The sequence below is a fragment of the Cydia pomonella genome, chromosome 6 (genome assembly GCF_033807575.1).
Source record: "Cydia pomonella isolate Wapato2018A chromosome 6, ilCydPomo1, whole genome shotgun sequence".
Classification (NCBI taxonomy): domain Eukaryota; kingdom Metazoa; phylum Arthropoda; class Insecta; order Lepidoptera; family Tortricidae; genus Cydia; species Cydia pomonella.
In genome coordinates, this window is record NC_084708.1 from 23,009,139 (window position 1) to 23,034,638 (window position 25,500).

A 25,500-nucleotide genomic window follows, 5' to 3' on the forward strand; every position below is an offset into this window, starting at 1 on the left:
AAAGCAAATAAACAGCATTTGGATGCTAAAATAAAAAGGCTATAATAATAAAAAATCATAATAATAAACCTCTTACAGACCTCTGTTAATTTTTGTCTCTTTCGAATAAACAAGAATGCGAAAATAACAGATACAAACAATTATCAACGATTTACTAGATCAGATAAACTTTTATGAATAATGCCATATAAATTACTGTTTTTTTTATGTCTGTTGCCTGTTGCTATGCCAATAAAAACAGTTATTTGTGTCCCAAGGGAGGAAAAGTAGGAAATTGCGTGCCGCGTGTAAAATTTGTACCCAAGCCGAAGGCGAGGGTGGCAAACACGCGGAATGGAATGTCCTATGTTGCCTGCAGTGGTGTGCATACTATTTTTCTGCTTGACGGAGGCGGAAAGCGGCAACTTCGTTTAGCGCAGCGGGAGCAAAGTTGACGCCTTGCTCCCGCCCGGAGGGCAGAAAAATCAATTTAACCTTTCTCACAAATGTAAGGTCTATATTTCAATTTATTTATATGTTACTATAAACTTTCTTGTGTGTGGTGGTCAAAATTCGTGAGAAGAAGAATAGGACTGAAAGAAATATACTTAAAAACATGCATAACTCTCATAAGCTCACTTTATATTCAGTTGGTGTCCTTTTTATACACAGACAAGATGTTAAATAGAAAATATGTTTGAACGGGTACTGGTATGTGCATTAAAATATGAAGGCCAACACTTTATCAGTTGGCTCTCACATATTTTCATAATTATCAGTACAGCCTTGTTTGTGTTTAAACATGGTTATTATCAGAGATTGCGTTGATAAAGAGCAATAACGTTCATTTTATTGCATGAAAATAGTCCTTATTTAACTTTTTTGCTACTTAGAATCACAAGCTCTTTCAATCTCAATACAAGAATAAAAGTGCCCTAAACTTTCCTTACATTGTTCGCTAGAGTATAACTTTAACCCTTTATTGGACAAGTTAAAAAAATACATGATCAAGCCTTATCGCCTCTTTGAATCCTAAAAATGATGCATAAGAAAATCATACAAAAAGTGATGTTAAAGTGTGGTAATTTTTGCCATATAGAAACTAAATCTGCCATATAAAGTGTTGAATATAATGGCCTATAAACATGTACCAAATTTATAATATATATGTTACTTATTTACTAGTCTTTAACCACTTATTTACTAGTTTGGTGCGATGACCCAAAATAGGCGAGTCAACACAGCGAGCATACGCGCGAGGCAATTTCCTCACGCACAATATGGCGGGTCATTCCCACTAGTTAATACCAAGTTGTTACCAGTGGTAACTACTGGGATTTTTAATAACCCAATATGGCCAATGTAGACGTGCCTCGGCGAGCGCACCGCCTCAGTATATGTTCAAATCTGGTACATTCGCGCTCAATGTGGACCCGGCTAATTACGTATTTATGACTCATCATTTGGCCAATCAAAACCGCTGCCAACTTAGCCTATACTCTGACTTTATTAGTAGGTAATGTAAATAGCCTTTATTATTCAAGTTTTCAGTTATAATAATTACATTAATTTGGTTTCACATCTTTGACTTCAACTCGTCCTTTGACGTAGGCCTCCTCCATTTCTTTCCATTTATTTCTTTCTTTTACTGTTTGCATCCATTTACCTCCTCTTATTCTATGGCGTCGCCTCAGCTATACTCGCTCTGTGTGGACCCGGCTAATGAGTCTTGGCACAAGAGCACGCCATTTTACCCAGTCCTGCGCGGATTCACGCCAGTTTTTACTGACTCGGAGATCTACTTCCACTCTATCCACCCACTGATACTTATCATGACCTACAGGATGCCGTCCAGTTGGCCGACCCAAATATTTATTTATTTATTGTACATACAAATATCAAATATCAAATATCAAATATCAAACATTTATTCAGCAAATAGGCCACAGGGGCACTTTTACATGTCCATTTTACAAACAATAAATTTAAAAAAAAAAAAACAATTACAAATATCGAATCTATGAAATAATAAATACTTTATTAGAGATGTATACTGTCTCTAAATGTCAAATTACACAAAAAAAAACTATGATAAAAAAATAAAACCATAAAATACTAAAATTCTTTAGAGTACAAAATTTGTACAGCATGGCAGTGAAAACTAAGGCACTATACAAATTAATTAATAGAAGACAACAAATAACAGGAACATAATAAAATCAAGTGACATCCAGAGTTTCACAATACATCTGACATGTCCGACATATATTATGTCCTCCTTACAGCACAATCTTTACCGATTCTTTCGAGGTGGCCCAGCCAATGGAGACAAATGTGCTTCAGTCTCATCTACTTATTATATTCGGTTCGGCTATGAGTTCTTCGATTTCAACATTCTTCCGAATCCACCAACTGCCATTGTCTGTTTTAACGGGCCATGTTGGGGTTGTATATGTTAGCAATGTCAATATATTTATTCTTGCATGACATATATTATAAAATACTAAGTACAGAAGAAAAAAATATTACTGTATTATAACTATGCTATTATAACTGTAACTGCTACTGCTATGTTGTACTGTACTGCTATGTTCTCTTCTCATAAATTAAATATTACAATACATTATAAAGAAATATTAAATTAATAAATTGAAACTATAATTAAACCATGAAAACTTCCTTTCTTACTTTCATCTTTTGTCATTACTTTACGAAATATCTCCTTTATATTGTGTCCTTTAAATCTAAATCCTGTCTATAAGAAGACAAATTCTTTTATGTGAATAGGATTACGAGTACAACCCACATAACTGTGTGGGTAGAATAAGGGTATTTTTCTACTTTCTACTAAGACGTGATTAGTGACAGAGAAAAATGCCCGCAATTTACGTACTTCGGTTTTCGTGGTTATAGCCCGGGGTTCCTTATACGGCGTCGCCAGAAGCGTCTGTCGTGGCCTGGGTCGTCTTTAGTTGTATTTTCTTCTTCCAGGTTACTAGTTCTATAAACCCTCCCGTGGCTAAGGCCGGATTCAAACTGGCATTTTTAGCTTATACTAGGCAATTTTAAAAATATTTTTCACTTTAGAAATGGAGCTAACCAGTCGAAGTATTTTTCAGATGGTCAGATGGCGCCAGAATCGCTTTTACCTTTACCTGTCAATCCTATGAATAGTGTCAAACTTTGAACTCGTTATAGAAACTACAGAGAACATACAGGTACCTATCACAAATACAATCAAAAGTTAGATTACTTACGCTGAATGCCTAGTTAGAAATACATAGACAGTTGGATGGACCGTAGCAATATGGTATTGTATTGCTACGGTTTCATTTATAACTTTTTAGATTTACCCATTTATGATAAAATGTGACCGCTATTTCAAAGATAGTTTCCCTTATCTTAATTCTTTTAAGCTTTGTGCATTTCAGTTCTAAAATGACAGCCTTAAAAATGGGTATCAAATCAGGATGATTAGGTAGTAGGCAAGTTGGGCAAACTGTTTTTTAGTCAGTGGTGCGGCAGCCCGTTCGTGCGTAGTGTAGTGCGAGATATAAGACCCAATCCTTTAAAACTGGCCTTTTTAGTTCTGTGCCCTTGGCATGTTTTAGTTATTTGCTTAATCGTATGGCGATATAGTCAAAATATAAAACGATATATTCATTCATAAGGCAACATCCAAGTTTTGCAACCACTGCACAGCATCGGGCGTCAAGTCTATTAGATCTTCTGCGCTCCCAAGAATGCGCGAAGTGGGTACCGCCGGATGATGTGCTCCATGGTCTGGTCCTTGATACCGCAGTCACATAGCGCGGAGTCTCTCCAACCCCACTAATGCTAGAAGTTGCATAATTCGTGCCCGGTTTTAGGCGGCATGTTTTACTACTAAGAACTAATAAAACATTCTAAGTATATTATATTAAAGGTAGGTTATATAATGACAGAGCCTACTTTTAATAAATGCAAGCTCCCCAGAAAAGTGTCGTTTGTATAACTATTACACTTCTGATCCAATTTTGCCTGGCTGTTAAGTAGTGCCGTTGCAACCACCAGCCCCTTGATAGTTCTTATACAGTCTGCCGCCAAAAAATTGCATCCGATTGGCCATAAAATGAGTCCAGGTCTGCTTTTTGGCCTTTGTCGGCCTCGGCCTGTTCATTTGTTCGGCATCTATGCCATAGACACATAAAGTTTTTCAATTTGCCACCTCCGTGCTATAAAATAATCCTTAGAACGTGATAAATTGATAATAAATCCACAAGTGAGTAACTGCGTTCTTTACGATCTATCTGGAAAAGATACAGATCGCAGATTCCGGCACGCAAATAGAATAGGATTAACTGCCAACTAGTTTATTGCTTTAGGTAGAGTTTCTAGGATTCTTTATTTGGTGCAGTGAGCAGTTAATTTTGTGAACTTGGCTCGTTAAGTATATCTTTAAAGAAGTTGTGAGCGCTAAGATTCTCTTTTCTATAACTAGGAATGGTGTTGAAAAAGTGCATTGTGCATTTAAGGGGATATAAATACAATTAATATCTTGGAGAAATACCTCAAAAGTTCCCAGATAGCAAAGCCAACAATCAGTACCTATTGTACTGCAGCATTACGCTCCAATAGAAACCTTTTTTTTGCAAGATTAATGTCGTTGGTTGGGTTTGACGACTGCCAAAGAAAATGAAAACTACGAACGATGTGCCAAGAAGAAAATATTTTGTTTGATTTCGAGGTTTTTCACCGATTAAAATTAATTTTGCCCATCGGTGTTCGAGTAACGTTGTTGTTGTTGGATAACGAAAGTTTTTACGTCGCTCGATAAATTTGGTAAAACCGCTTTTTGTCGCGGGTAAGTCTGTTTGATCTTTATTATTTTATTTGTTTTCATTTCCTTCAAAGATATACTTTAGTTTGGTCTTTCACTTCGTCCGTAGTTTTTCATTTCGGAAAGCATTTTATTATTGCGTATATGGACGAAATAAGGCGCACACGCATATCACATAACCTGTCTTGTTCGTCCGGGTTAACTACAGCTCCGACATCAGCCCGAGCGTGGGAGCTGCCTACTGTGCTGACCTGCTGACGCGGTTCACGTGGTACACTATCATCCTTCGACCCATTTTATACGCCGAGCGCTCTTTCAAGGGAAGTGCCCAACCTTTGTTATTAACTTCAACTAGGTAAACTATTATAAGAAAAAGCTAAACGGCTTCCTTTGTGTATTTTAATATTAAATTTCGGTTACATTTTTATTGGTCGTGGCCTTATTTCTAGCCGTTAAAGTTCAGAGGCAAGCTCGGCCGAATTTCATCTTCCCATACAAACGACGTTTCGTTCTCATTTTAAAACTACGTGTTGGATTATAAGGAAACTGAACCAGCGCTTTATGAAGCTGGTGGGCCCGTGTGAAATACTGTCTAGATCTGTTGAGCACACCGAGCTTTTTTGAGGCTAATTGCACCTTACCCTCTAAATAGCCGCGAAACTGAACTTCACTCGAAATGTCGATGCCAAGGATTCCAATACTGGCTGTGGCAGTCAGGGGAGTGCTCTCAAAACGAGGTGACACCACACAAACTCAAGAAGAGTAAGAAAAAGACGCTTTAAGACCGGCGCCGACTCCGGAGCGCAAATCTTCAGGACAAACGCAGGGATTTTATTGGGCTCACTCGACTTATGAGTGTCGAAGTAAAGAAGTGCTTTACGCACTGAGCTTTGGTTGAACCGGATATCCGCCGCTTTGTCTTTTGTGTTGTGGGCCAATGTCTCATTTCCCATATGCAGAGACGAAAAAGACAGCATGCAGTGATTCCCCTGGATAGCTTTGGCAAGAGACCAGAACGTGCTAGTTCCGCTGGCGAAGGATGGCGCTTTAATTTCTCGCCAATCCTATGCAATGCAATATGCTGCTATGGCAATTACCCTTTTGGACGACCTGGAGGCGAAGTTAAACTTATTTTTTAATGCGCTAACCTAATTTATGAATTAAAATACTATCGTAATTATGTTGATAACTCGGATGCGCTTCGATAACGACCCGCAACTCCCGGTAGTTGGCGCTACGTTCGGTACCATGTGTTATTTGGCGACTCAATGCCCTACCGGGAACACCAATATTCGAGCGATAAGACAAATAGCGAAAGATGCTCTCAGTCAAGTCGGTTTGTCCCTGAGCAAGATGCTTTTACCTGTACTCACTAGTAATGTTCTCAGAAGGATATCCAATCAATGCTAACGTCTATATAAACCTGAATCATTTGCCGCACACAATTTTAAATAACACATTGTACACCTTATTACCAACTCGTAAGATCCTTCGATGGTCAGTTCTTGATTTCACAAGACAATCTTGAGTCATACATAGATGGCGCGCGATAATGACCAAGCCGTTTACGGTATCTAGGCTAGTCATTGATTTGATACGGAGAATCGGAAACGGTCAAGAACGAGTTGGAATCATGTTGGGTTCTGTAGAATTACGAAATGGACTGCATGGTCTTAACGGCAACTTTTTTAACGAAGTTTAGTTATTTAAACTGTCGTTGCTATTAGGCTCACGAAACAAAATCAATGACGGTTGAGGCACGTAGAAGGCACGCGATAATCACTACGTTTACGGTAAGTATTCTAGGCGACTCTTTGATTGTGATTACATATCGGAACAAGTGGCCAAAACGAGACTTTAACCGCCAAAGACGTCATCCTTCGCGCGCGGCTACTGTCTAATATCAAACAAGGCTCACGATGACACGCCACGCGTACGCGTTGCGTTTAAAGGGTTAAAATTAGTGACTACGATTCTGCAGAAATAGAAATTCGATTGTACCATATAGGCCGCCGATGCGCCTAGGTCCGCATATACACTTGTAACTGCTTTTATAATGCATATTGCTCTAAAAATTTGGACATACGTATTACGTAGATACATATATCCAAATACGGATAGTTCCGCTTTCCAGCATGCGTGAGGTGAGGAAAAGGTCGTCACATGCCTACCTCCTATAGCACGCAATCCACAAAGACGAGTTGTTGCGTTTTAACTGTAACTAATATTAGTCACAACGGGAAAACGAGTTGATGGGTGTAATTCACACATATGTATGAATTAAACATTATTATCCAATGAAAAAAAAAACGACAATATTAAAAAAGCGCAGTAGCATATGTATTACATTTCTCTCTGCTGTTAATTTTCACTATATTATAAGTTTTTTTTTAATTACGCACAGAAATGCCTATTATATATGCTTTATTTCCCTCAGAACCCTAAAAACTAGTGAACATAGAAGAAAAACCCGCAACACGTTATTACAATAACGGACATAGTATTTACGATATTCGTTTCGCTGGAATGGAAGTTTCACCCAAGGATAAACAAAACGGACCTTATATATATTCAATACGAAGCGACTCTATTTTATTTTTCATTCTTGTATATTGCTCCATGGCATAAAAAACTTACAAGACGTTCTTAATAGTTCACACCACACGTATGTCGTATAATTAATAATCAAACGAACTTACCTGTGAAGTTTGATTACAATTATACGAGTATCCAAATCCAAGACAACAAATATAATTTACTAGCAGCAGTACACGTTATCGTGCAGTCCAAGTCACACATTTTAGAGATTATAGTATTTAAAAAACAAGTTCGCGCTGTCCCTCTCACTCGCTACGCTGCGTTCCTGCTTCGACATCGCTCCTCCAGTACTCATTATTTCAGAGTTATTTTTGTGTTATTAACAGAGACTATTTTATTTTCATTTTTGGGGATGGGGGGCGGGTCTTTGTTGTCTTGGATTTGGATACTCGTATAATTGTAATCAAACTTCACAGGTAAGTTCGTTTGATTATTAATTATACTTCGTATCCAAATCCAAGACAACAAATATAATTTACTAGCAGATGTTCAGAGCTTTGTATTTAAATTCAAATCCTGAATGCGAAAATAAAATAAAATATCGATATCAAATCAGTATGTTACGAACATACTGATATTATTGATTTTGACTAAAGAGAACAACGTACCACCTAGAAGTTATTAATTTATATCCAATTTAAATAATTATTTATGTATCTACATAGTATAAATGTAAAATGTATGTATAGCATAATAAAATATTATAATGATAAGCGTCATGCATTAAGGAGTGAAATTGCTCTTGGTATTTCATTTCGTTAATATTAAAAAAGTATAAAACTTTCTTTGATTTCACTGTAGTATATTGATAAAGTAGTATATATCTTAATATTCACAAGGTACAACTATTTTTATGTCATTTACAAGCCAGGACGCCATTAAGTGTAAATGTGTTTTCAAGCTTTAGTTGGCTCTAAATAAGTTTTAGATGGGCATTTTCTGTCTGTAACCATATAAACAAACCATTTTGTATAATTTAGAATTTACCAACCATTCTCTGGATGTAATTACAACGGAGACAAACAAGCATACGGCCCGCCTGATGGTAAACAATCACCGTAGCCTATGAATGCCCGCTACTGCAGAGGTATATTACATGCGCGTTACTGACCCTAAAATATAATCTAATTTTATGTTACGACACTTTAAAGTTAATTTTGAATACAGCAATCAATACTTTCCTCGGTAAATAGCCTTTGAGTGAGGTAGATAAAGGAGAATTTTCTTCATTGTAAAGCTACCATAAATATCAAGGCTATATGTAAGTACTTTAAAACTAAGTCTGGACAATTACTAGTAGAGTATCCTGTAGGTATTAAGTATTTGAAACTTATCACTTTGAAAATATAGATGGACTAATTTTAGTTATTACCACAGATCAAGAAATAGTAATATGATATTATTTATAACTAAATAGCTAATCTCATCTGCTTATGCGTATCTGAACGATGATGGCTACTACGCTAACAAGTGGCAAGGAACTTAGGTAGATTATGTGTTGAGTTCTGATATATTTGTGAACAAAATATCTGGCATGACTTGTAACTTGTACTTCATTTTAAGGAGTAACATTTTTTAACGTTACCTACAATAAAACTGTACAGTGTGCATTGCGACGAAAAATGAAAACTATTTAAGCTTTTTTTTTTTTTTTTTTTTACAGCACGACAATATGACAACCCGAGCATTTACATTTCAGACAATAATAATGTTATTGTTAAAGGATTTCAACCCTTTATTGCGATTATTAATCTAGCTACTTAGCGCAAGCGACTGCAACACGTGGCAGCATAACTCTAGTTGCATGGTTGCACAATTTACAGCACTTATTTCGCGTCGCGGGATAGTGCATCAACGGCGGTTCACCTCTTGTTTGATGCGGCGATGTTCCCCTGAAGTTTGGAGCTGAGAATCCGTAAGTAAATTGTACCGGATTTATTACATTAGGCTCGTTGATATGGTATATTCTTGACAGCATATCAAAGCTGACGTTTGAAGTTATTAGGAGTATATAACAGCGTGATATGAGTACGAATCATAAATTTGGGTTAAAGGGTTTACAGATATATTTTTTCCTATATGTTGTTTACATACAGCATTTCTTTGTATGTAAGGGCAATGACATTGCGTACATTTTGTTTAAGGTATTTTAGGCCGCATTAACACCTATTAAATTACCTCAGCGTAACAAGAACCTCCTTTATATTTCATTATTTTTACAAGTCCTGTAAACTTTAGCTCAACCTTAAATATTTTTGCTCTTTAGTCCCTTATATTTACATGCGTAAAGCTACTTCCAATACTATTAAAGTCTTCAATCATTACATTGGCATCAACACTGTTATAGTAGAGCAACGTTATATATCTTTGACGATATCATTTTGAGATATTTATAATGACCGACTGTAGACCGAAGAGCGAAGTGACCGAAGAGCGTAGGGACCGAAGTGCGAAGCGACCGAAGAGCGAAGCGACCAAAAGGAGCAAAGCAACCGAAGAACCAAATGACCGAAGCATTATAACCTCGACACTTAAAATGAAGCACATATAGCCTCGACGCTGCGGAAATGGAGGCCTCGATACGATTATTGTGGAATTGTATAGTACATATAACTTAAAGTGCGGCATATATCTTCGTCACTGCGACAGCTGCGACAGCGGAGCCCTTGACCCAATTATTGTGGAGTAATGATAGCATCCTCACTATGACGTGGGGCAAACTTAGCCTCAACACTACGACAGCAGAGCCCTCGACACAATGATTGTGGAGTAATGATAGCCTCCTCACTATTAAAGTGGGGTACATATAGCCTCGACGCTGTGAAAGCGGAGCCCTCGACACAATATTGTGGAGTAATGATAGCCTCTTCACTATTAAAGTGGGGCAAATATGGCTTCAACGCTGTGAAAGCGGAGCCCTCGACACAATGACTGTGGAGTAATGATAGCCTCTTCACTATTAAAGTGGGGCAAATATAGCTTCGACGCTGTTAAAGCGGAGCCCTCGACACAATGGTTGTGGAGTAATGATAGCCTCATCACTATTAAAGTGGGGCAAATATAGCTTCAACGCTGTTAAAGCGGAGCCCTCGACACAGTGATTGTGGAGTAATGATAGCCTCATCACTATTAAAGTGGGGCAAATATAGCTTCGACGCTGTTAAAGCGGAGCCCTCGACACAATGTTTGTGGAGTAATGATAGCCTCATCACTATTAAAGTGGGGCAAATATAGTTTCAACGCTGTTAAAGCGGAGCCCTCGACACAATGATTGTGGAGAAATGATAGCCTCTTCACTATTAAAGTGGGGCAAATATAGCTTCGACGCTGTTAAAGCGGAGCCCTCGACACAATGGTTGTGGAGTAATGATAGCCTCATCACTATTAAAGTGGGGCAAATATAGCTTCGACGCTGTTAAAGCGGAGCCCTCGACACAATGATTGTGGAGTAATGATAGCCTCATCACTATTAAAGTGGGGCAAATATAGCTTCGACGCTGTTAAAGCGGAGCCCTCGACACAATGATTGTGGAGTAATGATAGCCTCATCACTATTAAAGTGGGGCAAATATAGCTTCAACGCTGTTAAAGCGGAGCCCTCGACACAATGATTGTGGAGTAATGATAGCCTCATCACTATTAAAGTGGGGCAAATATAGCTTCGACGCTGTGAAAGCGGAGCCCTCGACACAATGGTTGTGGAGTAATGATAGCCTCTTCACTATTAAAGTGGGGCAAATATAACCTCGACGCTGTGAAAGCGGAGCCCTCGACACAATGATTGTGGAGTAATGATAGCCTCTTCACTATTAAAGTGGGGCAAATATAGTACCATGTCGACATCTCATTTATAAGAAAATATTTATTTAATATGTGTTTTAATTTTGAACTATTAATTAATGTGCATTATAAAATTACATTAAAACTTTAATCAACACAGTTAATACCGATTTTCTGTTTGATGAATATCTTGTTGCACAGTAAACCTAAGCTTCTAAGTACTCACGGAAAGGAGAATTATTATTAGACGGAGTCCACAATATTACACAAATCAAGTATATCATTCCATAATATATTTCATTTTAAAATTATATTATATTATGTTAATCAAAGCTGTCTAATAATAACAAAGCGGGTAACTAACTGATGATCAAATTTAGGAGGCGACCACATCGATTGGACCCAAGACTCGACGATACCGCGATGTCCGATTAAAGCCTATTACCTAATCCGTCATGATCCATACGATAGATTCACTATGGCCCTCATATGGGGCATGGGGCGCACGGTATCGGAGCACGCATAGCACGTCCCGTTTGTATACGTCGATTAATGGCATTAAACACTTTAAACTGTCAGTCAGACTAAATAGTCTTCCAATGTCTTATAGATTGTGTATTGATTGACATTACTCCTGTATATTTATACCTATAGGTATCCTCATAAGACGCTCATTAAACTTGTTGGTACTGTGTATGTACATTTGCATAAAGACGCGTTTTGTTATCATTCATAGCCAATCGTTACTTATTACCAATCGGCAAGGATTACCATTGTTATCTGTTTTATTGTATGGTAGGGTAGATCGGACATGGTAAAAGCCGCTTTCGTGAAACGATTACCTAGTATATATTAACTTTATTCAGATATGGTTTGTATATTTAAATCTGTACGCGAAAGCATCTCGTAAAAAACAAATTGTGAGTGAACATTGCATTTTATGCAATCATAAAATGAAATCTAAATAATATTATATTAGTAAATAATACTATAATAGTACGTATTACAATTATTTAAAGTTCAAATTGTAATCTATTTGTAGCCCCATACTTATTTTTTCCGTAATTTATTTATTCAAAAAAGAAGGTAGTTGTAGTAAGTGATTTCGTATGAACGTAAAAATTACTTACTTGATTTCTTAGGTAATAAGTTTATTACGCTAAACGAATATACCTACAATTTCAAATTGAAAGTTTAACTGCCATGTAAGTATGGCAAACGAGACTAGACTTGCCGAGCTGAATAAACAACAATTTTTCGTTCGAGGGTACGGCGGTCGGCAGTTCAAATAATGTTTTGATTCTATACTTCTTATTCAGCGCACAATAAACATTAATCGAAACACAATTAGGTACACATATTTAGAGGAACACTATTTTGGCGAAAATACGTGTGACTCGGACTAACACAAAAACATGTAATGAGTACTGGAGGAGCGATGTCGAAGCAGGAACGCAGCGTAGCGAGTGAGAGGGACAGCGCGAACTTGTTTTTTAAATACTATAATCTCTAAAATGTGTGACTTGGACTGCACGATAACGTGTACTGCTGCTAGTAAATTATATTTGTTGTCTTGGATTTGGATACGAAGTATAATAAGACTAACAAGTATTTGAACGGAAAGCTGCACAAACTGGCTCAATTCGCACGAACGCCCGGAATTGACCTTCCACTTCCACACCTGTGCAATATTGCTGCGATAAAAACAAAGGATAGAAATGAAAGATAATTACCAGGATATGATTTGGCTTTTATCGTCTATCGTGGCATGCGTCAATCTCGCACTGTCATACACGATGAAAAGTGATGTTCTCGATAAAGATAATAAAAGCGCAAACATCTCAGGCCCGCGGGTAATGAAATAACATAACTCTCGTACATATTGGATATATTGTCTGTAATAATAGGCTGCAAAGGATCGTTTTGTGGGTGCTTTAATAAAAATCGTCGGCAATTATATTTAATACAACATAGCCGGCCTCTCATTATGGTTGGCCGTTTAAATTAGATCAACGGCAAACCTTTACTTTCTGTTTAAAAAAAAGAATCAATTAACAGATTGGTACTTTCTGTAGCTTTACGGCATGTTTTTCTTGGCAACTTGGTCGAATACTTTACAGAGAAACAGAAAAAGTGTGGCGTCTTGATTATGATTTCTTGTTACAGTTTCTGATTTTTTCAGTATGCGGTTAAATTTAGAATATAAGTAACAGTAATTTCAGGATACGAGAGAAGATTTAATATTAATCTTCACGAATTATATCGTCTGCTGTTTCCAACAGACACTTTATAATTATGCAGTGATGATATAACAAAAGGATAAATAACTTCACAAATTTTCGCTGACCACGAAAGCGTTGACATCTGTCTCTGTGTGAGAACTCAGCAAGCGCTCTCAACACTCAATGAAACACAAAACATAATACATATCCACTCGAGAGACAAGTGTCTAAATAAAGTCCCGAGTATCTCGTCAACAGCTTTATTTGTCAACGCTCGACTCGAATTAAGTAGAGATAAGATAAGCGGGAATTCAAACCTTACCTAAAGGCTCGAAAGGTCGAAAAAGCATTGTATTTCTGACCTCTAACAGGAGTATCACTTGAAATATGGGATACGGCTTCTGAAATGATCAGAGTATCTCAGCCGATATTATCTCTTAGTAAGAAATAACAAATAGCAATTGCGCGAATAGGAGAAATGATATAGGCATTCCATTGCCGGGACACTAGACCCCGGTTCCACTACTGTGACTTCACCTGACATTGACAATTCGTCTAACATTGCTCGTCCAACAATCAAAGATGTTGACTATCCTTATTCATCGTCCCGGAAATGTTCAGAAAAATTAGTGTTCATTGCTGGAATCGACGCTAGACCTGCCAACATCTTCTGATGATGCCTCGTAGTGAAGCGAACGAAACACGTGTCGTGTTTTGTACTTTTTGTGAGGGCTTGTTATATTTATTTGCGTATTTCTTCTCACGGCGGACGATGGGAAAATAAATGCGTGCAAAAAATACTCATGTAAATATAATATAAAAGGTTAGCACGAATTGACTAGCTATTTATTACGAGTATATCGCATTGTACTTCATGCCGAAAAAGAAACTTTTGTGAATACATACTTCAACGGAGTAGTATTCTGAGATGGAGTGTCTGGCTCAAGTCTGTTTCGGTAAGTAAATATACCGAAAAGCTTTCTAAAATTGTCTTTATTCTGTAGGTTGATTAACCTACAAGATTTTGCACAGCGCGGGTTTCAAAGAATGCTTTTTCGAGTGAATTATACCGTCACTAAAGGTTCGGTGTTCAAATTTCTGGAGTATTCAGGCCACATAGAAGCCAAAAGTATGAGCTAGTGAAGCTGATGGATGGTTAATATATCAACTGGAACAGATAAAGCATTGGGTAAAAAAAAACGCCGCCGCACAAAAATCCGCCAATGGTTCCTAAAAACCACTTCACCAAAAAGTGGCACTATTAACCAGTCATACCGTACGTACGTAACCTCTACTTCTAATATAATTCATAGTTAAATTTGGCAACGTACTGCTAAATGGTAAACGTATATTTACATTCAATAGTAAGGTATTTATTATGTGGAGATGAGGATTGAAATCACAAATTGAAACGCTACAAGTGACCAACACATCAAGGAAACATAAACCTGTATTCTACTAAAGATATCGACTAAAGATTAGAAGAAGAACGTCGTATATGAGCAAGGTTTCGGAAAACTTAGTGTTGTTTTAGTTCCATAAGTCGAGAATCACGATTCGAAGCACGAGCGGTCCCTTGGTGCGTGTACGCGCACCGTACGGCATCGGCACCGGCATTAATGCATGTTAATAAACCTACATGCTGCTTGGGTGCAGAATATAGTGTGTCCGCGAGGATTTTTTGCAGTTTTATAAAAGTTAACTCTGCAGTAAGCCAGGACGGTCGCTTCTATGTTTGACATAAAGTATATAGTGCCAAAGACGAACATTTTATATCTGACATAAACGCTGTTTGGGACAGTTGGGACATTGAGGTCTTTCTATCCTCGTAACACCGATGCCGGTTAGGCTAAAAATACCTTTTTTTCACATTCCCTTGCTTAAAGATCAGTTGTATTCTTGAAAGGCCGCTTATTATTTTCTGCAATTAGGGTAATGATATGCTTCGAAACCCTACCTGATGCCTTTTGACAAGACAGAAAGCGATATTTCTAATATAAAAGCTTTTTACGGCCTCCCGTCATTCCTCCGCAACAGTTTGAGCACTTTGAGGTAACTGATATACGGGCTTTCAGCATTACAATTAGAGATGGGCCGAATATTCGGCATATTTGGCAAGTTTTCCAATATTCGTATTCGGCCAAATTATTCGGTTAAAGTGCCGATTAATCGGCAAATATTTTTTATTATATATATGTTTATGTATTATGTTTGTCTTGTTGCTACATTGTAAATGTAATTTCCTCTAGAACTTTTCAAGTAGGAGTCTCTTCCATCAGATTACATTTACCGTTGTCATTAAAACATGATGAGACATGCCCATGCCCACATGTCGAATCCATAGGATTTTTTGATTATTTGGAGAGTGTTAAAAATTTGTTTGCGAGTTCCTTACTTTTTGACCTGTTGGGGTTTTGGGAATTGCCTAGGAAGCGATTTATCTGTAGCTCCTTTTGTAATTTAAGCGTTTCAATGGTTTATTATAGAATGATACACATGAACCGAAAAATTCGGCCAAATATTCGGTTCGGTAAGATCTAAACACGACATTCGGCGAAATATTTGTATTCGGCAAGCTCTATATTCGGCCCACCTCTAATTACAATTTAGAAGTTACTCCGTCTGCGTACTCAATAGACTTTACAAATTATTCATAGAGGCGCCAAGCGGCCAAAACTATCGCACAATGAATGGAACACGCGAATTGCTTATGTCGCATTATAATGGGCCACTCAAAATTTACCTTTACAAAATCAAGTCCCATGAACTAGACGGCCCTTTCGCTTTTAAGGCTGTTCGCAAAATGTATTGCATTTCACGCGCCCCTTCTTTAAAAGTCCCTTTCTCAGATTTCCCCAAGTTTATAAGTTCTTGCATAAACATCCTTCTATCAAAGACCAAAAGCCTTAGAAATATTTAACTTCTCCCGTTTAGACAGAACGTGAAGCAAAAGTATGTTTAATTACTCCTTTGACGAAATAACCCATTTTCAAATTCCATGAAAAGCAACTTTGCACGAATATTAGGAGGCCTTATGAATCTTATGATAAATAATATCTCGTCTCATATGTGAGTTTTTTATGAGTCGGCGCGAATTAAGGATTTTCAATACGAACCGACTATGAAATCCTTAATTACTTGGGAATTCTAAAAACTTTTTATAAGCCGATTAAAGTATGAATCACCCGGATTAGCGTAGTCATCTGGGGGCCGATTTTTCAATTTCGACCGCTCGATTTCGATTATTTCGTTAAGTACTATTTCCACTGCCTAGTCATTTAAATTCTACTAATACACTTAATTGAAAACGAGTGGTCAAAACCGCTAGAATCCCATTACTCGATTTTCAAAAATAACGTTCCGCCGTTTCCCACAGATTTTCGAGTAACGAAATCGAGCGCTCGAAATTTCAAAAATCGGCTCCCTGGGATGCCATTCCGAACGCTTGGCCAGAGTGTGAATGAGTTTATTGCTCGGGTGAACCAGAGAACCCATCACGTGAATCAAAAATTGAAATGTTGTATCTGCCTCTATGTGATATTCGAGCGATTGAGAGGTAGATAACGAAATTTCGTAGATTAAGTTTGTCTTTACATACAACAAATGTACTTAAATAATGACAAATTGTATTACTTTTTATAAGATAAAACCTATGATATAGGTGTTATAGGTCGCAAATGCTTCTGAGTAACACTACAATAAAATTAAAGATGGCGCACCATTCAAAATAGTAACAAAATTGTATTTTTGTAAGCACCTTTTTTTGGGCTCTCTTTATATAGGTTTCGAGTCGAGGTCTTCTCAAAGTATAAAAGCCTTTCACAATACAAGCATCATAGACTGCGAGCACTGTACGATAGTCATGCATTACAGGAAACCCATGTTCACTAAGGCTAGCTGGTCCTAGAACTGTACCCTGCGGCACTCCATAAAGTCATTCCAAAACAATGAGAGAACTCTTAAAAGACCTTTGACAATCACTGACCAATGTACGATGGTCACATACCACGGAAAATACATACGAAAACTAATACGAAGGTCACTGACTGCAACTACAAAGTCGAGCATCACCGACTGCGTATCTCGGGGATCAGCTTTAACTGGCTCGTCTAAGTATTCGAACGATTGCGCTCGCGCATCCAATGACAATACCTACCTAATACGAGATCTCGACAAATGATGCCATTTGAGATTAGCACTAGATTACTGTGAATTACTGAGTGTTTTATGGTTATATAATTTGTTGTCGGCTGAATGGGTGTACCACAACATCTGTCTTGCTTAATGGCGCTTTAGACCGTTTAATGGCCATTGACCCCAAAATGTTGAGGTTAGATCTTTTATTTATGGGTTGTTTTCTGTTATTCGTCCTCTGAATATAATGACAAGACCATGTGTATAAGTCAACAGGCAAGAGTCAAAAATGTATAAACATAATTAATCTAACAAACACAACTTTTTCGACAGTAATGTTTGTGTTAATTTCGTTCTCCAATAACTTATATTTATTACTTCACGTAGACATTTGATATTTCCAAGCTGGTTGCTTCCAGAAAATACCTTTTTACAGTACATATGGTGCTACTTTACCGCACTAGTGCCATAATTAGCACATTATGTAACTAATTTAAAAATTTAAGGGGCCATATGTACTGAAAATGTATCTTACATGTGCGTATAGGCAATTTGCAACTCGTGTCGATTTAAAACATTTCCTTCGGTAGTGCTTTAATGTATACCGATTGTATCGCATAATGTACTATTACAGTACATATGGGGCTACTTTATAGCACTAGTGCGAGAAGTAGCATATTATGTTACTGTGTCGAACATTTAAAGGGCCATATGTACTGTAAAACGTTGTACGATACATGTGCGAATAGGTAATTCGCAACTCGTGTCGATTTAAAACACTCCCTTCGGTCGTGTTTTAATTTATCGCCACTCGTTTCGAATTTCCTATTTTTCGCACTTGTATCGTAATGTACTATTACTGTTGACTTGTTGAGTCTCATTACTTAACTCATTTATAAAACAAATCAAACGTACGCGTCTTAATCTTCAACCACACCATAAACATGTATGTTTTATGTAAGCAACCGTATACTACTAAAATAAAATATGCTATAGAAAATAATCATCGTACCGTAACATTCATGAAACTAGAATGTCAATCGGCTTCCTTCCACTTCTTTTGAAACTTAGACCATTTAAAGTGTCTTGTTTACTAATTACGCAAGGGTCTTAAAATAAGCCAGAAATTTATCTCAATCCGCCAGGGAGTGTCTGCTGCGTCATCTGATGTCTTATTGTTGCCGGATTAAATGGTCCCTCCTTTCTTATTGACTTATAGATATCAGAGTCAGACTTAAACTGGTTTTCTCTGCAACCGGACCAAGAGATTGTCCTTGTCTCTCACCGAAGGCTCAGCTGAACCAGTATAAATAAAAATCCCTACCACGCATACTTGTAACGGATCTCGAGGTCAAGTTACTTTAATCCCTTTGGAACCTAGACTCGCCAACGCTCCCGCAACCAATCACAATACACGTCCTGCTATTTTCCCACGGGCGGCATTCCTCCAACTGACGTGCTAATTTAGCACCAGTCCCCACGGACTAAAGTCTGGATTGACTTGTCAGACCGCGACAATTTGTTCCGCTTTATTTGCGTCCGTCGGCAACTAGGGGCGTATAATCATAGTATCCGTCGCGAATGATACAACTGTACTTCTAATCAATCAAAGTGTAGTTCCGACTCTGTTATGAGTTATTTGTTATTAATAGATGTAATTTAGGCCTAATATTGTTCAGTGGGGCCTGGTTAAAAGGGACTTGGAGGAAAAGGAAAGCTTAGTTATATTATAAAACTCGATTGAAAACTTATTGAACTGAGCTCAGAAATACTTCAGAAAGTCGCTGGAGATTACATGCCACAGGGTACAGATACAGAAACATTATATCTAATCGATCAGGCCAAGGCCCATCCATATGAGAATGATTGATACAGTCAGACCGAAAAATATCACGATCCCTTTAATTTAAATCCAAATAGAAATTAAATCACAAGGTCGTCATGATTATAAATGATTTGATGATTTATTGATTGTCATTTGAGTTAATGATGACATTTGTATATAGATTCAACATATTTTGTTTGGGCTCTCTTGCTCAGATATCGTTTGATGACAACAGTCGTTCCTTTTTCCAACCAGTTTAAGGATTTGGGTCTAGGTTTAGATAGTAGTCTCACTTAGAATGGCCAACTTTCGGAAATAAGTTGGAAGGTCTCTGGAACGTTGCCAACTCTCTATAAATACAGACATTTTCTACCAGTTAGTACCAAAAGATTACTTGTTCAGGCTATTATTACCCGTTATTGAGATTATTAGATCGTAAATTAGATTGCCACCTCAATAATGGCATACGCTTCATCTATGGCTTTCGTAAATACGATCATGAGTCCTATTATCGCTGTTAGCTCAATTGGCTTTGCATTCGTCGCCGTAGATCCCTTCGTATTCTTTGCACATTATTTTCTATCTTGTGCTAGCCTTCTGCTCCAGGATATCTCAAAAGTAAATTTTTATTTTGATGTCCCCCGTCTTGAATGTGAACTGCGTTCCTCCCGCTCACAATCCTTCCTCACCGTACCGGTTTTGTGTCTGATTCTTTCGCCGTTCAGGCAATCCTTCTCTGGAATGCGCTCCCTCTCCCAATAAGACAAGCCCCAAGCAAATTAGTTTTCAAGCGGATGCTCCGTAGTCATCTGCTAAATGAAGAACTCGTCTAGTGTATTAATACATTTATTTATATGATATATATGTATGTTTATGTAAGTATACTTATATAATATTATACAATGTTTGCCTTTACTAGATTGTTTGTTTCTCCTTGCACCATCTTTTAGTGTTTCTTTTTCGCCCTATTGTTGACAGAGAATGCCTTTGGCGTTAAGTCCCCATTTGTACATCATTGTATAAATTTGTGCAATCAAGTTAAAAAAACCGGGATATTTGTTACACTATAATCACGATATGAAAATTATATTTTATCCCATTTATGGAGGTTTCACTGTCATCGTAAAGGAAGACGTGCTATATTAATATGATCAAAGTAACTTTGGACATATATGGTACGGATATCAAACATACGTCCCACGCATCAAAAGCAAGTTATTATGGATTATGGATCCTCAAATCGAATATGTTCTTGGAATATTAATAAGCCCGTTCAAGTTTATTTCCCTTGAGTATAAGTCTTCTCACGACCTAATAAGTTTATAATTGGCCCTTAAGAGGAAATACCAGCTGAGCCCCTTTTCAAATTTGAGAATTTTAGTTAAAGGTCTCCATCGCGCTGACAGGGGTGGCACCTAATTTAGAGTGATAAAGACAACTGCAGCTTAGGCGAAAAATCCTGACTCTAAAACTTAACCAATCGAAACTACATTTTGGGAACTGAATCAGAAAGAAATTATCTATGTCTGACAGTTTTGATTTTTGCGTTTATTGTTGCCGATTTGGTATTCTAGGCGTCTGTTTACGGCGCATTTATTTGGCCGTTTTTAGCGCTTTTTTGAAGTAACCTTTATTCTTATAAAAACAAGAATATAAAAAAAACGTACGGGTATCATAGATACTGGTAATATTGATCACATATAAAAAAAAATCTAGGGCCAAAATCCAGCGATGAAAACGTCGAGAACGTTTCTATGGAAAAATGACCACTAATGTTTCCTCATAAGATTCAATTTACTGGGATTATTTTTTGCTGAAGTTTCTAGAAAGTTACAGACGTAAGCTGGGCGGCGGCGTGAAATTAAAGGATCAGCTATATCGCTTGGACCCTCGTTATGAAGGGACAACTGGTGCTTACTCATACGTAGTTTGACGTAGGATTTTTTTTTGATTGAGAGCGATTTCACAAGTTTCTTTGGGTGACGTAAATTAATACTTAAATAAGTTATAAATATAAGGCGCTAACAAATTAGCTATAGATATTTTAAGAGATGGTGCTTTACACTAAAATAATTAACATGACGTTTTCAACTAAAAGGTACACCACCAGTTAAGCTAGGTAAAACAGGTTCTAGAATATGTTCAATGAGGTTTTTTTTTATGGTAGAGGAGGCAAACGAGCAGACGGATCACCTGATGGTACGCGATTACCGCCGCCCATGGACACCTGCAACACCAGGTTTCATTTAATTGTCTCATGAACAGGGTGTTTTACGTAGAAAATTTGTTTTCCAATTAGATTCCATTTTGAATATAAATACCTTAGTCTTGAAAATCTCTAATCTGTTTTGGATACTAAATAAATAATTACTCAAATATGTACATAAAAAACATCCAAAAATCAGGACTATATTAATAATCATAATCACGCAAATAGGTATGCAATTATGCATCGATCTGCACAAGCCAAATCTTTTTCCGTCATAACACATAATACCTAAGCTTCGTTTCGTGAAAATGTTATATCCAGTGTATTTTCTGTTTTTCTTTTAAGAATACTTGTTTACATAACTGTATATAACACAAACGTATAAATCATTGTCAAAATAACTTCACTACACTGATTGTTTACAAGCTTCGTTGATGCAAGTTACGCAGATCAGGTCAAAGGAACACAATACAGGGTTCAACTACGTCAAGACTCGAGAACGAGCATAAAGGGTGTCAGACACAGCGAAGATACTATAATATTTTATCTTAACATAAAATATTGCTCGCTATATATAAGTTCTTAAATTAGACCCATTCTGCTTTCGTTACCCATTCTGCATTCGGTTCGGTACAAAAAATTACGAATAACGAATGAGGCTAAAAATGAGATAGACTAACATCGAACATGCCCAAAGAAGATGATGACGAATAACGGAATGAACCGGAATAAGAAAAAGGCCAAATATGACAAAGACCACCGACGTACGTGACGAAAGCAGAATGGCACTAATTTGACCTGACAAAAAATTTATGGGACGACCCAAGACGATACCTACATTTTGTATGAACCATCACGTCCATCACAAACGGTTAAGATAATATATATTTTCATATTACAGTATCTTAAGATTTTATGTAAGGATGCCTAGCGTGTGATAGCTTAAGATACTATAATATTTTATATCCAGGCATCTTAAGATAAAATGTTATAGTATCTTCGCCGTGTGTGACGCCCTTTAATGACGCGAGAATTGCTAAGGTTGCTATCCGAAACATAGATGACGTGGGGTTTTCTAATACCTTAATCTACGGTCGTACCGTACCGACCGAAACCGGAGTTTTTTTCCGACACCGAAAGTTCGGTTCCATCCGAAACTAGAGCAAAAACTAACCTTGGCGGAAACATGGTTTCGAAGCCGAAATCTGCCGAAACCAGAATTTCGGTCGGACACTACTCTCCGGTTCACAACATTTATCCAAACAACTAAATACACCGTTGCTCCCGTTGCTTGTTAATGAAGTAGGTAAACCTTTTGAAAGAAATTGAATTTCTCCTATTTGTTTTATCTATCATATGGCGGTTACACACTGGTTAAAAAAATATTACAGTAAGTATTCAAAAGTGACAAGTACGCATATGAACTTGCATTATTCATTCGATCTTTGAAATCTTCAGTGGGTCCGTTGTATTTGGTAACCAAATTTTGGTAATGGGGCACTCGAACACCATGCGGTGTATAGTCTGTTCCGGATTTCCACACTCGCACGCCGCCGACTCGCTCCATCCCCACTTGTGCCAACAGTTACCGAACTCAGCCCTCAGGCGGTTCAAATTGCACCATATTTGTCGGCTTTCACTGAACCCTTTGGGCCACTATCTGTGCTAAATTCAGAGTGTGTTGTTTAATTTGTGTTGCTGGGCTTCCGAGACCGTAGTTATCCCATAAGTGCTCCATGAACAAAGTTTTGTTGGATCACTAAAACTTAGAAACTGCAAGGTTACTATGAACACCGTGTAACACAGAAGGCTAGTTTTTAGTTTCCATAGTGTTGTTGTTTTATTTCATTGTTTTCTTTTTTTACAGGTAAGTTTACCGATGATTCAACAAAGCTGCATATTGTAAGTCCTATTAGTAATTAGCAAAGATAAACTGATTGAGTAATTACAATTAGCAAAGACAATTTGGTGTTTCTTGAAGACAATTTGACAGGTAAACGAGATGGCGCTGTACAGCTCAATAAATTTTTTGGTAACTCTGATTATTATACTATAACTTGACAATTCAGTGACCGCAAAACATATGGCCAGTGGGGCGACACTCCTCCTTTTGGTCATCCTCGGCTCCGTCCGGCTCAGCATTGCCCCGAGAAATTATTAGGGTTGGCACAACTTGACGTCCATATGCGTGCACGACCACAAATAAGATAATGAATTGAATTTTGACAACCCTAAATAGCCGAAAAGGATAGTGTCATACATTAGAAAGGGACAGCATGATTCGTCCCTGAATCGCTGTCATACTTCGGGTTTGTAGGAAGTGTAATTTCTGTACTTGTACGGTAGTACTATTATTTATTATATTGATGTCAAACTAAGGGGCACGTTTTTTTCTTAGACTTCTCTATTACAATCAATTCTCTTTGGTAATTAGTAAACGAAGAATAAACGTTTGTGAAGAATCCTATGTGATTTGACTATATTCTATTAAGATCGCTTCAAGCGCAGAATACAATCACCTTGTACCGAATAACTGGAATGTAAAGTAGCCCAATGACGTCATCCACTCTACTATCCGAACACATTAGTGACGTCACAACATAACTTCCATTCATCGGCTTATCTGTTTTCGGTCGGCAGCATTCTTCAGTCTATTTTACGTTTAGTGTTATCGGGTAACTGGCAGGAACAAGCGTTGATGTTACTATTGTTACGTGTTTCATGTTTAGTCAGTCGTGTTTGAGAGATAAAGGCTTGACCTTACAATAATAATGTCTAGAAAGTAAGTGGGTTATTTTATTTATTGTTGTACAATGTACACTCTAGTGTTGCTATGTCTTATCTCTGGCGCATACGTCACACCTAACGCAGATGGGGGTAGACAGTTACCCACCGGGTCGACAGGAGTGGTGGTGAGTGTTGGAGCCAAGTCCCGTAGTAGCTCTAATCCTAAACTTCTGGGTGTGTTTTTGCGAAATTGTATGCTATTTCTACTCAGGAGAAAAAGATTCAAAAGCTCTTTCGAGATAAGAGGTAAATAGAAAAAAGTGCCCCAAGATATTTCCATTCCGTTAGGTACCATTTTACATAGACTTTGTATGACGATATCGACGGTAACGGAATGGAACGAAAGAAAATTGTATTCAAATGGAAAGAACGGAACCCTTATAGGACCACTTTGTCCGTCCGTCCTTCCGTCTGTCTGTCAAGATCCATTATCTCGGGAACGCGTGGAGGTATCGATTTGAAATTAAAAACTTATAGGTACTCAAGTCTCCGGTCCCTGGAAGCTGTGAAAAAATCAAACTTATAAGTTAACATAAAACGAAGATACAGCCGCTTAACGCCTCAAAAAACGTATAGTTCGACATTCAAGGGTACTTTTCTGTTTACCTATAACTACGAAATTTGCCAATATAATCTCCCACTACAAGTAAAGGGAAAAATCTGAAAACGATTTTTTTTATAAATAATAATTTAAATACGGTAAATTGGCACGGAACCCTCGGTGGGCGAGTCCCACTCGCAGTTGTCCTGTTTTTTTTCTCCTATTAGGTTCGAAAGAGCTCTTGATTCTGAGTAGAAATAACATCTAATCCCAAATTTAAAAGCCATTTTCACTACATAATATTATTTTGTGCAAGTTTTCATACATGTTGCTTTTTCAGTCAATTATTGTTGTAGCGAAAGTGAATATTCGTTGGAACTAGGCTTCTTCGCTTTGGACTGGAACATAGAAATGCGAGACTTAGGATGGAAATGAAGGACGTAGCATGAGAAGGCTCCCGAAAACTTGGACCTTATCGGTCAAGATTGTAAAGAATCGTTAGATGCGAGTAACGCACGACCGGTCGTTGTAGAAATCCTTGATCGATGTCGATGTCTTCGATTGATACGATGTTGATGTTTGGTAGTCTTAAGAGGAAAGGGACGG

At 37.5% G+C, this 25,500-nt stretch overlaps 1 long non-coding RNA gene across 1 annotated transcript in view; it reads left to right on the forward strand.

Annotated features, from left to right (window-relative positions):
• The window catches only part of LOC133519327 (uncharacterized), a 55,977-nt gene that overhangs the window by 1,917 nt on the left and 28,560 nt on the right, over window positions 1–25,500 (forward strand). Inside the window, exon 2 of the long non-coding RNA XR_009799616.1 lies at window positions 23,434–23,468. This is a non-coding gene — a long non-coding RNA (uncharacterized LOC133519327). The remainder of the gene's footprint in view (window positions 1–23,433; window positions 23,469–25,500) is intronic.